Here is a 13,877-nt window from a genome sequence, read left to right as displayed (position 1 = left end):
CCTAAGAGAAACTTTCTTACTCTCTGTACCTACCTGCAGTGGGTCTCAAATAGTTAGATTAGGGATGGCCATCTGACTCGAAGGTGCCCTATTAATAAGTTTGCCAGTTACAAAGCATAGTGTGAGAAATGAGCTGAACAAATTTGAATCTCACCCTTAGGAGTTTGAACTGGGAAATTTAGAGAGCCCAAGGCAGCTAGAAGCAGGGGTAGAAAAATGCCCTAAGTTAGAGTCGTGGCCAGCCAGAGTTACGTGCAAGTAGACTTAGGATGGAGCAGAAACTATGAGTAAACAGAAGTATCCAGTTGACAGATGGGGAGAATGGTGCAGAGGTGCAGAGAGAAGCTAAAATAATATGAGAAAGAGACCATAAGACTGATGTGAAAGTTGGGGAAAGTACTCAGCCCCTAGCTATGACTCCATTCTTTTTTTTTTTTTGCTTATTTCTTTCCAGTGTTTTCTTTTTTTAAAAAAAAATTATTTTATTGGGGTCATATTGGCTTACAAAATTGTGTAAATTTCAGAAGTACATCACGATATTTCAGTTTCTGTATAGACTGCATCATATTCACCACCAACAGTCCAGTTTTTATCCATCGTCATACATATGTGCCCCTTTACCCCTTTCACTCTCCCCCCACCCCCTCTCCTCTGGTAACCACTAATCTATTCTTCTTATCTATGTATTTGTTTCTTTATCTTCCACATGTGAGTGAAATCATATGGTATTGTCTTTCTCTGTCTGACTTATTTCACTCAGCATACCTTCAAGCTCCATCCATGTTGTCCCAAATAGCACAATTTTGTCTTTTTTTATGGTGGAGTAGTATTCCATATCTTCTTTATCCATTTATCCATTGATGGGCACTTGGGTTGCTTCCATGTCTTGGCTATTGTGAATAATGCTGCAATGAACATAGCATATATCTTTTTGAATTATTGATTTCATGTTCTTTGGATAAATACCCAGTAGTGGAATCTCTGGATCATACGGTATTTCTATTTTTAATTTTTTGAGAAATCTCCATATTGTTTCCCATAGTGTCTGCACCAGTTTGCATTCCCACCAGCAGTGTATGAGGGTTCCCGTTCCTCCACATCCTCTCAACACTTATTATTTCTTGTCTTTGTAATTATAGCAATTCCGACAGGTGTAAAGGGATATCTCATTGTAATTTTGATTTGCATTTCTCCAATAATTAGTGATGTTGAACATCTTTTCACGTGCCTGTGGGCCATCTGTATATCTTCTTTGGAAAAATGTCTGTTCATATCCTCTGCCCATTTTTTGATTGGGTTGTTCATTTTTTTTATTGTTGAGTTGTATGAGTTCTTTATGTATTATGGAAGTTAACCCCCTGTCAGATATATGATTAGAACAAAGAACAAAACTGGAGGTATCACACTCCTTGACTTCAAAATATACCAAAAAGCTGTAGTACTCAAAACAACATGGTACTGGCAGAAAAAAAGACACACAGATCAGTGGAACAGAATTGAGAGCCCAGAAATAAACCCACACATCTACGGAAAGCTAATCCTCAACAAAGGAGCCAAGAACATACAATGGAGGAAGAAAAGTCTCTTCAATAAACAGTATTGGGAAAACTGGACAGGTATGTGCAAAAGAATGAAAGTAGACCATTATCTTATACCATACACAAAAATTAACTCCAAATGAATTAAAGACTCAAATGTAAGATCTGAAACCATAAAACTCCTAGAAGAGAAAAGTAGGCAGCACACTTTCACATCGGTCTTAGCAGTATCTTCTTGAATACCGTGTCTACTCAGGCAAGGGAAACAAAAGAAAAAATAAACAAATGGGACTATATCAGACTAAAAAGCTTCTACAAGGCAATGGAAACCATCAACAAAACGAAAAGACAACCCACCAACTGGGAGAAGATATGACTCTGTTCTTGATGGCTTCCCCTTTCTACTTGACATGTGTGCTTACAGTAAACTCTCATTTCCATGAGCTTCCTTGGGCGAGTCTTTCCTTTTATATCAAAAAGCCTGACCCCAACCCTCACTCAGCACTCACACACTATATGATTATTTTCTCCTGCTTCTTATAAGGGCATGAGTTCTGGTGGCTGACTCTGGCATGCTAGAGTCCTCCAGAGCCATGGGCCTATCAGGTCCCTGACTCTAGGTATGTTTTAAAACATACAAAACAGTATTTTCATTTGAGTGAGCAATGTCACTTTTTCTGTAGGGCAATATTTAGCCTCTTATGAAATTGCTCCAGCCACAGTCACAGTTCTTAGCCCTATTGACTACTTCTCCACCCACTGACATGGGGCCTAGCCTTGTGACTTACTTTGGCCAATGGAATACGGGCAGAAGGGGTAGAGTGCCACTCTGAGACTAGACTTAAAGACATTGTAAGCTTCTACTTGCTCCTCTTGGGTTTCTGCCATCACTGAAAGAAGAACATGCCCCAGGGAGTTTGCTGGTCCCAAAAGAATGAGAGACATATGGAGCAGAGAGCCCCAGCCGAAGCATAGATCTGCAGCCTAAGCAGAGCCATCACAGCTGAACTGCAGACCTGTGAGCAGGTTGGTAAGTGCTTATTATGGTATGCTACTGAGATTTTGTGATTGTTATGCAATCATAGCTGAGTAATAACACCTGCCTTCTGGAACATTCTCTTTCCTATGACTATACTTCCCCTTGATTTTATCCTTCTCTCTGGCTACTCTTTCTCAGTTTTCCTCTTGAGCCCCTCCTCTTTTACCTGCCCTTCAGGTATGGGTATTGTTCAAGCTTCTGGCCAAGCTATCCTCTATTCTTTTGATATACATTCTGTTTGAGTGATCTACACACTTATGACTTCAATATTCTTTATAATCTATGGACCCTCAAATTTTATCTTTGGTCTAAACTGCTCTTCTTCATTTTCAGATCCATACATATACAGATCCCTGTTGGTCATCTCCTCCTAGATGATTTGCAGACCCCTTTAAATCAGCCTGTCTGCCATGGAATTAATCTTCCCTTCCCACCAGCTTCAACTTGCTCCTCCTCCTCTATTTCCTCTCAAGGGACTAGCACCCTCATTTGCTTAGTTGTCCAAGCCTGGATTTTTCTCTCTCTCCCAGTCTTCTGTTTCATACACAGTTGTTCACAAATTGTATAGATTTTGCCTCCTAAATGTCTCTCTAGACGGATCACTATTCTCTAGTCACAGCATCCACAGCTGTAGGTCAGTCCTGCATCCTCTCTCACCTGGACTGTAGCAACTACTTCCTATGTGGTCTCACAGTCTCTAACGTGGACCCCTCACCATCCATCCTCTTGCCTTCTGCAAGTCCATTGTCTGATTTGCTTCCAGAGTGATCTTTCTGAAAGGTATACAAGAGCATGACAAATGCCTCCAATGGCTTCTTTTTATATGTTCAGGATAAAGTCTAAACTTTTTAGCAAGGCTAAAAATCCATTTATGACCTGACCTCCTCTACTTTTTCCTATAATAAACAAGACACAGTTTCTGTCCTCAACCCTCAAGAGACTAACAAATACACAGAAGATACTTGGATTATAAATACTAAGAAAGACATAAGCAACCACAGGGTGCTATGCACATAGAAGGGCCACCTAACCCATGATAGGGTGGGGGAGGAAGAGGAGCCTTCCAGATCCCCCAACCTAAGCCAAGGCCTGAAGGAAGAGGACACGTTAACTACATCAAGAGGTAAGTGAGACAGGGAGAGGGAAAGAGTGGCCCAGGCAGAAGGAACTGCATGGACCAAGGTCTGGAAGCAAGCATCATGCTCTTGAACTGAGAAAATCAGTCCAGTGGAGCATAAAGAACAGTGGTGCTGGTTGCAACTGAGGCCACACCGGGTCTTATGAGCTATATTAAGGAGTTTGGACTCTATTTAAGCAGCAAGCGACAAGCAAGATTAAAATGTAGATTAAGCAAAATAAGCTATATAATTACTTAGAAGAATATTTATTTGGGGGATTCTTGGAACAGGCTTGATTACATCTTGGGTTTGTAGTTTTTTAAGGATCGCAGGAAGATTACTCTGAAATGAGTTTTTATTGACTGACAGAGCACAGAGGTGAAAGAAACCTCCAGAGGTCACTGAGATTTTAGCCCTGCGTTTAGGCAGAACCACACATAAATCTTTCCAGACAGATGGGTGTTTGCTGGCAAAGGTATTCAGCTGCAAAGAAGTAATCGCTGCTTTTGTTGACAGATTTAGAGATGTTTTGCCAAATGCTATCTTAAAATACTATGATTAGATGTAATTTTGCAAAAATGAGTCTATAATGGAGGTGATTCACTTGCCGTATCAGCTAAGTAGTATCTCCTATTTACAGTTTATTTAATTTACATTTGATTAATTTACACTGAGTGCAAGCAGTTACTCTATAATTATCTCTTTGCCTGCATGAGGATCCATGCAACATTATGTTTGGAAAATGGTGAAGCCAGAAGATGTTAACATAGAAAACACCCATTAAGTAATCTCTTTCACCTGCTTACCATCAAAGCAAACCTTTTATGACTTTAGATTCACGAGGAGTTTTTCAAATCTGTGTTTCCCACACATCCTAACACAAAATATGATTTACCTTGCATTTTCACAATTTAATATCTAAGCTTGTCACGAACCACAGTTTATTTTGTTTGTTTAGTCCTGCCTACTCCACCATCATTAGGCAAAGCAGTTATTTAAAAAATATCTTTCAGGAAACCGAGTACATGTATATCGTATGAACTACTCATGGGCAAGAATTGTGTTCTCTTTAATCACTCATTCCTTTGATTTTTAAAATGTTTATTGTGCATTTCAGAAGTTGTGGTGGATAGCACTTCCACACAGATTTGACTCCAAATAATTGGAAGCCCAGGGTCGGCAGATGATAGCCGTTGGGCCAAATCTGACCTGCTGCCTATTTTTGTGTGGCCTTCGAGCAAAGAATGGCTTCTACATTTTTTAAATGGCTGAAAAACATTCAAAAGAGGACTATTTCATGACATTCAAATCTTATGTGAAATTCAAATTTCAGTGTTCATAAATGGTTTTATTGGAACATAACTGCACTCATTCATTTACACATTGTCTCTGAGTGCTTTTCTGCTGTGGGGGCACGTTGAGTAGTTGCAATGTAGCCTGTATGGTTCACCAAGCCTAAAATATTTACAACCTGGCTCTTTACAGAAAAAGTTTGCTGATTCCTGGCCTACCATAATCGTGGTAATCTCATTTCCCCTGCGAATGAATGGTTTGTGAATGAACATAAAACTTAATCCTGGGAAATGGAATATCTGAAGTCTGCTGAGGGCTTTCTGGGGAAAGTTTCTACCTCCTCTAAAGGAAGCAGAGGAAAAGACAGTTTCTTTCTTCCCTTGTCATTGTTGCACCTGGATGAGGGGGCTGGAGCTATGGCAGCCATTTTATGCCCATGAAGACTCCCAACTGAAGGCAAGCCTGCCTCACTGAGATGGCAGCAGAAAGATGAGAAGAGCCAGGTTCTTGATGTGAATGTCGAATCATTGAAGGAGGCCTGGATCCCATCCTGCCTTTGTACTTCATATTGTATGAGATAACATACTCTCTTAATGCTAAGCCAGTTTGAGGCAGGGTTTTCTGTTCCTTGGTGCTAAAGCTTTCTACATAGGCCTCTGTAACATACCAGCCACTGTGCCAGGTGCTGGGAATACAATAACAGCAAAAATGAAATAAAACATAGTCCCTGTGCTCTGACAGCTCTGTCTATCAGGGAGATATTTCTAAGAAAAATGGGATAAGAAATGTTTAAGGCTGTCCAGGGGTGGTCAGGGTGATCCTTGCAGAAGTGCGACTATCTGATCTGAGATTGGGCAGTGATTTGGACTTCGTCAGGTCCATTTATAGGGGATCAACATTTTTAGGAAAAGAGAAGAGTAAATAAAAAGGCACAGGAGGGTGGAAAAATTTTTGTGTTTGGGCTTGATAACTGTACATAGTTTGGGATGGTTGCAGAGGAAAGTAGTCAGAATTTCCATAGTACAGAACCTGGATGCTGGTGCAGCAACCACTACTACCACTCCTTCTAGTATAAAAACAACTACTACAAAAGAATCGGCATAACCAACAACAGGTATCCTTTACTGAGAATATACTAGATTAGGCACTTTAAATGTATTCTCTCATTTGATTCTCATCGGAATTCTATGGGGAGCGTCCGATAGTCAATCAAGTTTTTTTCTCTTTTTTTGAGGAAGATTAGCCCTGAGCTAACTACTGCCAATCCTCCAAGACTGGCCCTGTGCTAACATCCGTGTCCATCTTCCTCTACTTTATATGTGGGACACCTACCACAGCATGGCTTTTTGCCAAGCGGTGCCATATCCACACCCAGGATCCGAACCTGTGAACCCCGGGCCGCCAAAGCAGAATGTGCGAACTTAACCACTGCGCCACTGGGCCGGACTCCCACTCAAGCTTTAAAAATGACTTACCAAGGCACGGTGAAATTAAATGACTTATTCAAGGTCACTTAGTAAGGAAGTGCAGAAGTGGGAACAAAACTGTGATCTTTCTGATACAAGGCTGATGTCCTGACCAGTATGCATAAGCCTGGGAGGTCCCGTGGGATAGAGTGAGGTCAAGTCTTGTTGCATATTTCAGATCCAAGGGATTCAGCGACTCTTCCACATCTTGCACAACCATCATTGTAGCTTCAGGAGCTGCAATACAGTTGAATTTCAGCAGTGTTTTTCTAATCTTTTTAAAGTATACATTTGGAATTGAATATGGAAATTTCAGACATGAACTTAGACTTATAACTTCAAGTGCTGTTCACAGCTGCACCAATGGACCCTCTTGATGGTGTAGTCTGTACAATAGAGAATTTTAAGGGTTTTTTTTAATGACAATATCTATGCATTCTAATGTCCGGTTGCACTATAAATATAAGTTACTCTACCTAGTTGCATTCTATATATATGCATGTCCTAAAAGGCAAATTTCTGGTACCCTGCTTTATGAAGCAAAAATTTAAGGTGCAAAGAGAAAGAGGACAATTCAGAATTTAGAGGCAGTGGTAAAGAGCTGGATCAAATGAAAAGCAGAGCAAAAGCTGAGTTGTTAAATGCCAGGGTGTCAGAGGCAATTAAGAGAAGCGATTTCGAATGAATAGGGCTGATGGGAAAGTGAAAAGGAAATGGGAGAGGCTGTGGGGTCACACAGGAGTAAAGTGACAAAGACAGGGGCTGGAAAGGAGGTGGTGGAAAACGCAGGAGGTCATTTGTGGCTGGATCTGAAAAGAACGGGATGAGTTCGCAGATGGAACAGGGTCCAAGTGGGAATGAGGGCAGGGTTCTGTGGCCGTGTCCAGCCAGCGTGAGACACCTGGGCCTTGGGGTCAGATGGCCTACATTCCGGTCCCAGCTCTGCCACTGTACCACCCAGAGAGGTAACTAAATCTTTTAAGCCTTTTCCCTCATCTGTAAAATGGGGACGATCAAAGCCTTTACCTTGTAGCATTGTTAGGAGGATTAAATGGAATCTTTTATGTTAAGTGCTTAGCGCAGTGCCGGACACATGGTAGTGTTCAATAAATATGAGCTGCATTGATACTGTTATTATCATGTCTGGCAGGAGAGAGTAATCAATCTTCCAAACTCCATGCAGAATCCTTTTCACAAGGCAGAACCCCAATGCCGGTCCAGGACAGGCATTTAAAGCATCTGTTGAATGAATGAACGGCTCCTACTGCTTGAATTGTTATCATTATCAGTTTTTGGTTGGGCCACTTCTGCAGTTGATTTACCCGTCCTTGTGCAAGGGTATACAGTGGTGAGAATTTTAATGCATGAGTGGTTTGGGCAACAGCCTCAAAATGTCTTATTTTTACTACGTATTATTATAGCATTACATTCATAGTTAGGGGTCAGCTGCCATTTCCTGAGGTTTATAACATGCCTGTTTTAATTAACATCAAGCTAAATTTTGGCATACAGGTGGTCAGCCCAGATGTGAATGTTATTTTTAAAAGTGCCTTATGGCTGTTAAATCTCTTTCTTTAAAATAGCAAAACATATATGAGTATGTACGTGGTGGGGGAGGCGGGTGGAGCGCAGTAAAAATCTGAAATACTGATTATTTCAGGCCTTCTTTAGACAAGCTTCAATGATGAAAAGATTCCTTCAAAATTATTAAAATATGCTTACATAGGCCACAAACTAATACATTGAATAGAAGCCAGAATAACAATAAAAATGAAATGGCCACACACTGGATAGATAAAAAAAAGTATATAGAGGGTTGCAAATACATTCTACAGCTTAGAAAAATAAGCACAGAGCATGAGTAATATGTCACAGGGATGCTGTTAACAGAGGTGGAAGACAGGCATAGGGTTTCTAACTTGTATTTAGAGGTAAAACAGTGCCCCAATTTTTAGTTTATCTAAATAATATACCCTGAGTATGTGTGTATGAACACACAGTATACACACAAATCCTTTTTTCTCTTTCTCTCTTACACACGCATATCATGTGTATACACACCACATACACATAAACACATCCCATAAGCTCAATCACTAATAGATGTTTGTTGATTTCTGGAAAATTAATTTACTCTCCTTGAGCCGAATTTTTTTGTTTCTAAACAAGGATGCTGAGCCTGACAACTCATACAGGTCATCATTGATACCTCCTTCTTCTTTACCCCTATATCCAATCCTTTGCCAAGTCTGGCTAATTTTACCTCCTACGTATTTATCGAACCTTTCTACTTCTCTTTATCTACCACCACTTCATTTGAAGCCACTGCCATCTTGGTCTAGGCCACTGCAGGAGCTTCCAGCCGGATCTGGCTGCAATCTTCTTGCCTGCCTCCAAATCTACTTTCCACACTACTTCCAGAGCCGTCTATTTGAAATGAAATCTAAAAATATTATGACCCTGGATAAGACACTTGGCCTTCCAGTCACTGCTCTTTGGATAAAGATAAAACTCTTCACCATGGCCTTCAAAGGTCTGCAAAATCTTGGCCCTGCCTGTTTCTCCTACCATGACCTTCTGGATTTCTATGCTCTGAACATTCTGGATTTCTTTCAGCTTCTTGTATTTCCCACACTCCCTACTAACACAGAGCCTTTGCATAGGCCGTCCTTTTTGCCTAAAATGGTCTCCTCCTTTCTTTCTCTCATTACACAATCAGTTAGACTTCAAATTCCTTAACCTGGAGACAAAGTCTTTGTCTCTACAGTGAAAAGGCATGTGAGAATTTAAATACCTTTGGGGCAAGGAGCACACTGATTGTATGAAGGTGCAAATGACATATCCTGGTTTCCTTACAGACAGCATGTCTTAATGAAGGAAAACAAAATTAGAATCAATGACTGAATTCCCAACCATTATTCAAGGACATTGACTTCATAAAAATTCTAAGTTATGCGTATCTCTCCCTTCTCAGATCCCATCTGATCTATACCGTGAGTTAAATACTGCTATTATTCCCATTCTGTTGGTAAGGAAACTGAGGCTGGGAGAAGTTGAATAAGTAACCTAAAAACACCTAGCTAGTAGCAGGCTGGCCTGGAATTCAAACACAAGATCTGGTTGATTCTAGAATTATAGTTCATTGCTGTTATTGCTCAGCTCCTTCCATGTGGAAGAAGGAAAAGGCACCAGTGTAAGGTTTTAGATGCCAATGCTAATAGCTATCAAAATTCAATACAACTTATAGTATCTAGTCTTGTAAGTGAATTGTTTATCCAGTGTTAGAGGAAAGTAATCCAATAAAATTTGACCCAATGACAATGCATCACCATTAGCCTCCAAAGTCTTTTGTGTAAGTGAAAATTGCTTATTTCCAATGGAACTTCCCAATGGAAGTTTCCTTATCCTTGGATGATACCTGGAAATAGCTTATCCTTGGATGATACCTGGAAATAGCAGAGTGAGCAAGTCCCACACAAGAGAGCGGGTAACCCTGGCTCTCTTGCCATGTTTATGGCAAACACTCAGTGAGCCTGCTAGAATTAAGTGGCAAAATTCATCACAACTAATTTCTATTTGTCATCTATTAAGCTACATTGTTTTGTCCTCAACGTCAGGTTAAATAATGAACCTCTTGCAATGGAGTAAATTAACCTCCACTTTATGTTCGTGTCATTGTCAAATGGAAACATCACTTGCACAAATGAAAAAGATTCATTAGCAACATGAATGCACAAGCTCCACTCTAGTAAAAGATAAGAGCGATTGAGACCTTGTCATAATGCATTGCAGAGACCCTTGTTATTTATGATGCCTGCTGTAATCTTTGGAGATTATTTTTGGCAATGGCAATTAGCCCACAGTGCGTCGGGGCAATTATGGGGCAGAGTCTGTCTGACAGGTATGCTGCCCTGGCTTCAAAGGGCCATGATCCTTGAGAAATGCAACGCCATCTGCATACTGCCAGGAGTTCATCTGGCTTTCTCATCAGTGGGCTGGAAGTAAGCTATGCATGGCCAGCTACTTCTAAATGCTCAGCTGCCTAACATGAGGGAACCTTCTTGTTCACATTGCTGCCTGATTCTGGAAGGTCATAGCCCTTGCTCATAAGTAGGATCCAGCATAATCTATCTTTTGCCTGATTCATTCATACCTTTTCAGTGCACACATTTCTCAGTTGTTCAGATCCTGATTGTCTAAGTGGTAATTTATTTGGGTCCTTTCCTTCTCTTTGCTGTTTCACTTGTACCTATGGGCCATTTTATTCCATGTTTGCCCTTTCCTTAGGAAGCAGATAAAAAGAATAATGATAATGCATTCACATACTGTGGAAACGAAATTTGTACTCCCTTTCTGAAAAGCAGGCCAGCAAAGATGATCAAAAGCTTCAAAAAATGTGAGTACTATTTGACCCAAGCATGCCACTTCTAAGAATTTACCCTAAGGAATCAAGTGTGTATGTGCAGAACGATTTAGCTGCAAGTCATCTCTGTATTAGAGGGCTTAAGACAGGGAGAGGGTAATGTGTGTATTTGGCTACCTCTTGGTTGCTAAGGTAGAAGGTTTCTTAAAGATACAATTTGGGATGGCTGCTCGGGCAACAATTCCCCTGCTGGTTACATCGAATCAATTTTTTTTCTGGTGGTATTCCCTGTTCCCATGGGCCATGGAGATGACTCATGTGGCCCAGGCCTGGACAATTGCAATATTCATCTCTCTGACCCAGCAATTGGTCCAGGTGTGGGTGTGCAAACCCAACTCACTCCAACAGAATGGAGTTTGCACACAAGAACTCTTCCCTGAGATTTTTAGAAAATGAAGCTCAGGTAAATGCCCTTTCTTTTCATTTTTGTTTGTAGAATTGTAAGAATGTGAGCTATCAGCTGCCTGGGTGTTTCTAATCCTGTGGAGAAAGCACACAGGCCAGTGAAACTGATACTGTGAGTATAACTGAAATACACCTGACACAGTATCTCAATCTGAGGCGTTTATAAGACCTATGATCTAAATGAGCCACACTTTTCCTTAATTCCTCTTGAAGTGGAAAATTGGAAGCAGCGACATTCTCATCTGTCTTGAGACGGGTCTCGGTTTCTCCATGTTGTAAAGTGAACTCAACAATACCAATCTGTTCCCACTAAGGGGTGAAGCAAGGTTGTGTGAAATGAGAGTTCATCAAATACTTTGAGATCCTGGACTGAAAGGCATCTGAAGCTCTAAAGTGCAATTAACACTTTTGTCTTTCTTTTCTTTTTTCTTTTTGGCACAAAGTTTTGAAAAAGTTACTTTAAAATGTTCTGTTAAATTGATTTTCAGGATCGTGAATGCTGGAAGATTGACAGCTCTGGGAAGAGCGCCATCTCTCAAGTGTGCCTTTTAGGAGTAGCAGTGAGTTGAATGTGCCCTCCCCCCACTACCTTATGAGGCCTCTGCTGACATGATGTGATGTGCCCAGCGCTCAGCACGGGAGGGAGATGTTTCCGTGACTCATGCAGCTCTCTCTCTTTTTGCCATTTCCTCCAAGTTACTTTGACTTCATGGCACGTCTTTGTGAGTGTGAATCAAAGTACCTCTAACTCGTGCCATCTGGATCACTGACTGTGGTAACTAGGGAGAATTGGGAAGCAGGTACAGATCATCTTCAGCCTCTGCTGTCTGACTCAGGGATAGATTGGCTAGAAAAACCAGAAACATAGCCCAGCTGGCAAAAGTAAAGAGGAAAGTGGAGTTTTTATTTCAACTGGCCATCACATGTCTACACGGGAAGCAAAGTACTGTTGGGCCCCTCAGAGAAAGGCAGGAACTGAGGGGCCTCTCTGTTTCTCAAGGGTCACAGAATTTCTCTCATTGCTTGTCTCTCTGCTCCAGCTCTCTCTGCTTGCACATGCTCTGAATGGACCCCTCAACCTCTATTCGGCCTCCACTCTACTCAACCTCTACAAGTCCCCTCAGACATGGGTCTCATTGAGTCTCTGTGTGTTTCTTGGTTCAAATGAGAGAGAGACAGAGCAAGAGAGAGAGAGAGAGAGCACACAACTGATGGTTTAGTGAGCCTATGGAGTGATTTTTGTTGGGTCAAGCATCATTCCTGTTCCCAGAGATGACCATGGCTGTGTCGGGTTGTAGAGGAGAGCACAGTAGAATGGGGTGTTGGTATGTAGGCAAGAACTGGCATTACTAGTCCATTCTTCAGTTGATGGATGGCTTTGTAGCAAGTTGGCTAGGCTGCATTTGTTTCCCAGAATCTCCTTCCTGGTGTGTTTCCTGTTAGGGTGGGCCACAGAGAGATCCCTAGTGTGAGATTTGGAAACCGGAGGCGAAGTGGTAGCCATTTTGTAGCTCACACCCATTGTGCCTTATCTAAAGGCTCATCTCCTTGGGATGAGGCAGCAGCCAGGCAGGTCTGCAACTGTTCCTCCTTCCTGAGGGCTTCTCCAGCTCGTGGGCCATGTGTGTGCTTAGCTCCGTGGTGAAAGGCCCTGGCTTCTGAAGGAAATGCACATCATCAGTCAGAGGCAATGAGAACTGACCTAGCTTCCAGTTCATCCTTGTGGGCTCCAGCTCATGCAGTGGCTTCCAGCTTGCCCTTGCTCTCCCTCACTTTACACCAGTCTTCCCTTTCCCGCTGCCTGCCATGCAGGCTCCAAGATCTAGCATGAGATGTGAAGATGATAGCCTTACAGAGCCTGCTTAACCAGCTCCCACGCTTGTGTAAAGTCAAGTCTGCGTAACAAATCCTATAATATACACATACATATATGTACACATCCATATCCCTCCTAGGGGTCCTGCTTCTCTGATTAAATCCTGACTGATACAGTTTATCATCTGCACCCCTCCCCCCCCTTGCTGACAGAGATTCCTTTATTTCTGGCAAGATGCCCAGTGCTTTTATCTTCTTTTTAGTGTTCAGATCCTCTACTCAAAACTGTTTTCCTTGGGGAAATTTCTTGCTTTTTGTCTTCTTTGTATTATCTTCTGCCTATCAATGTAGTAAATTAATTCACACTAGGGTATTAGTTAGGAGGCCATTGAGTGGTTAGGGACAATCTCCTGATTTCCTGCCTAGCCCACCTTTACCTCCTGCTACTCCTCTCCTTGTTCATTGCAACCAGAATTATCTTCTTCCACTTCCTTGAATATGTCAATATCATTTCATATTTGTCACTTTTTCACGTGCTATTCCTTCTCTGTAGAATGATCTTCCTCTGACTCTTCACATATCTCTCTTCAATTCTTAAGTCTCATCTGAAATGTACTCTGCTTGAAGAGGCCTTCCCAAATCACCACATATTATGTTGACCTTATTGATGGGTAATGGCTGTTTGGACCATCATCTTAAGAAGGATTCTGAGACTGAATCTGGGATTCAAATGAAAGGATGCTATGATTGATTAGCGATGTCTGCCACTTGTGTGGGATA

The 13,877-nt window shown here is 41.5% G+C and overlaps 1 long non-coding RNA gene across 1 annotated transcript in view; it reads left to right on the top strand.

Moving 5' to 3' along the window:
* LOC138917444 (uncharacterized) overlaps nucleotides 1-13,877 on the top strand; it is a 427,142-nt gene that overhangs the window by 283,649 nt on the left and 129,616 nt on the right. The gene's annotated exons all lie outside the window — the stretch shown is intronic.

This window comes from Equus caballus, chromosome 14, assembly GCF_041296265.1.
Source record: "Equus caballus isolate H_3958 breed thoroughbred chromosome 14, TB-T2T, whole genome shotgun sequence".
NCBI classification, from domain to species: domain Eukaryota; kingdom Metazoa; phylum Chordata; class Mammalia; order Perissodactyla; family Equidae; genus Equus; species Equus caballus.
This window is presented reverse-complemented; position numbering and strand designations above follow the sequence as displayed.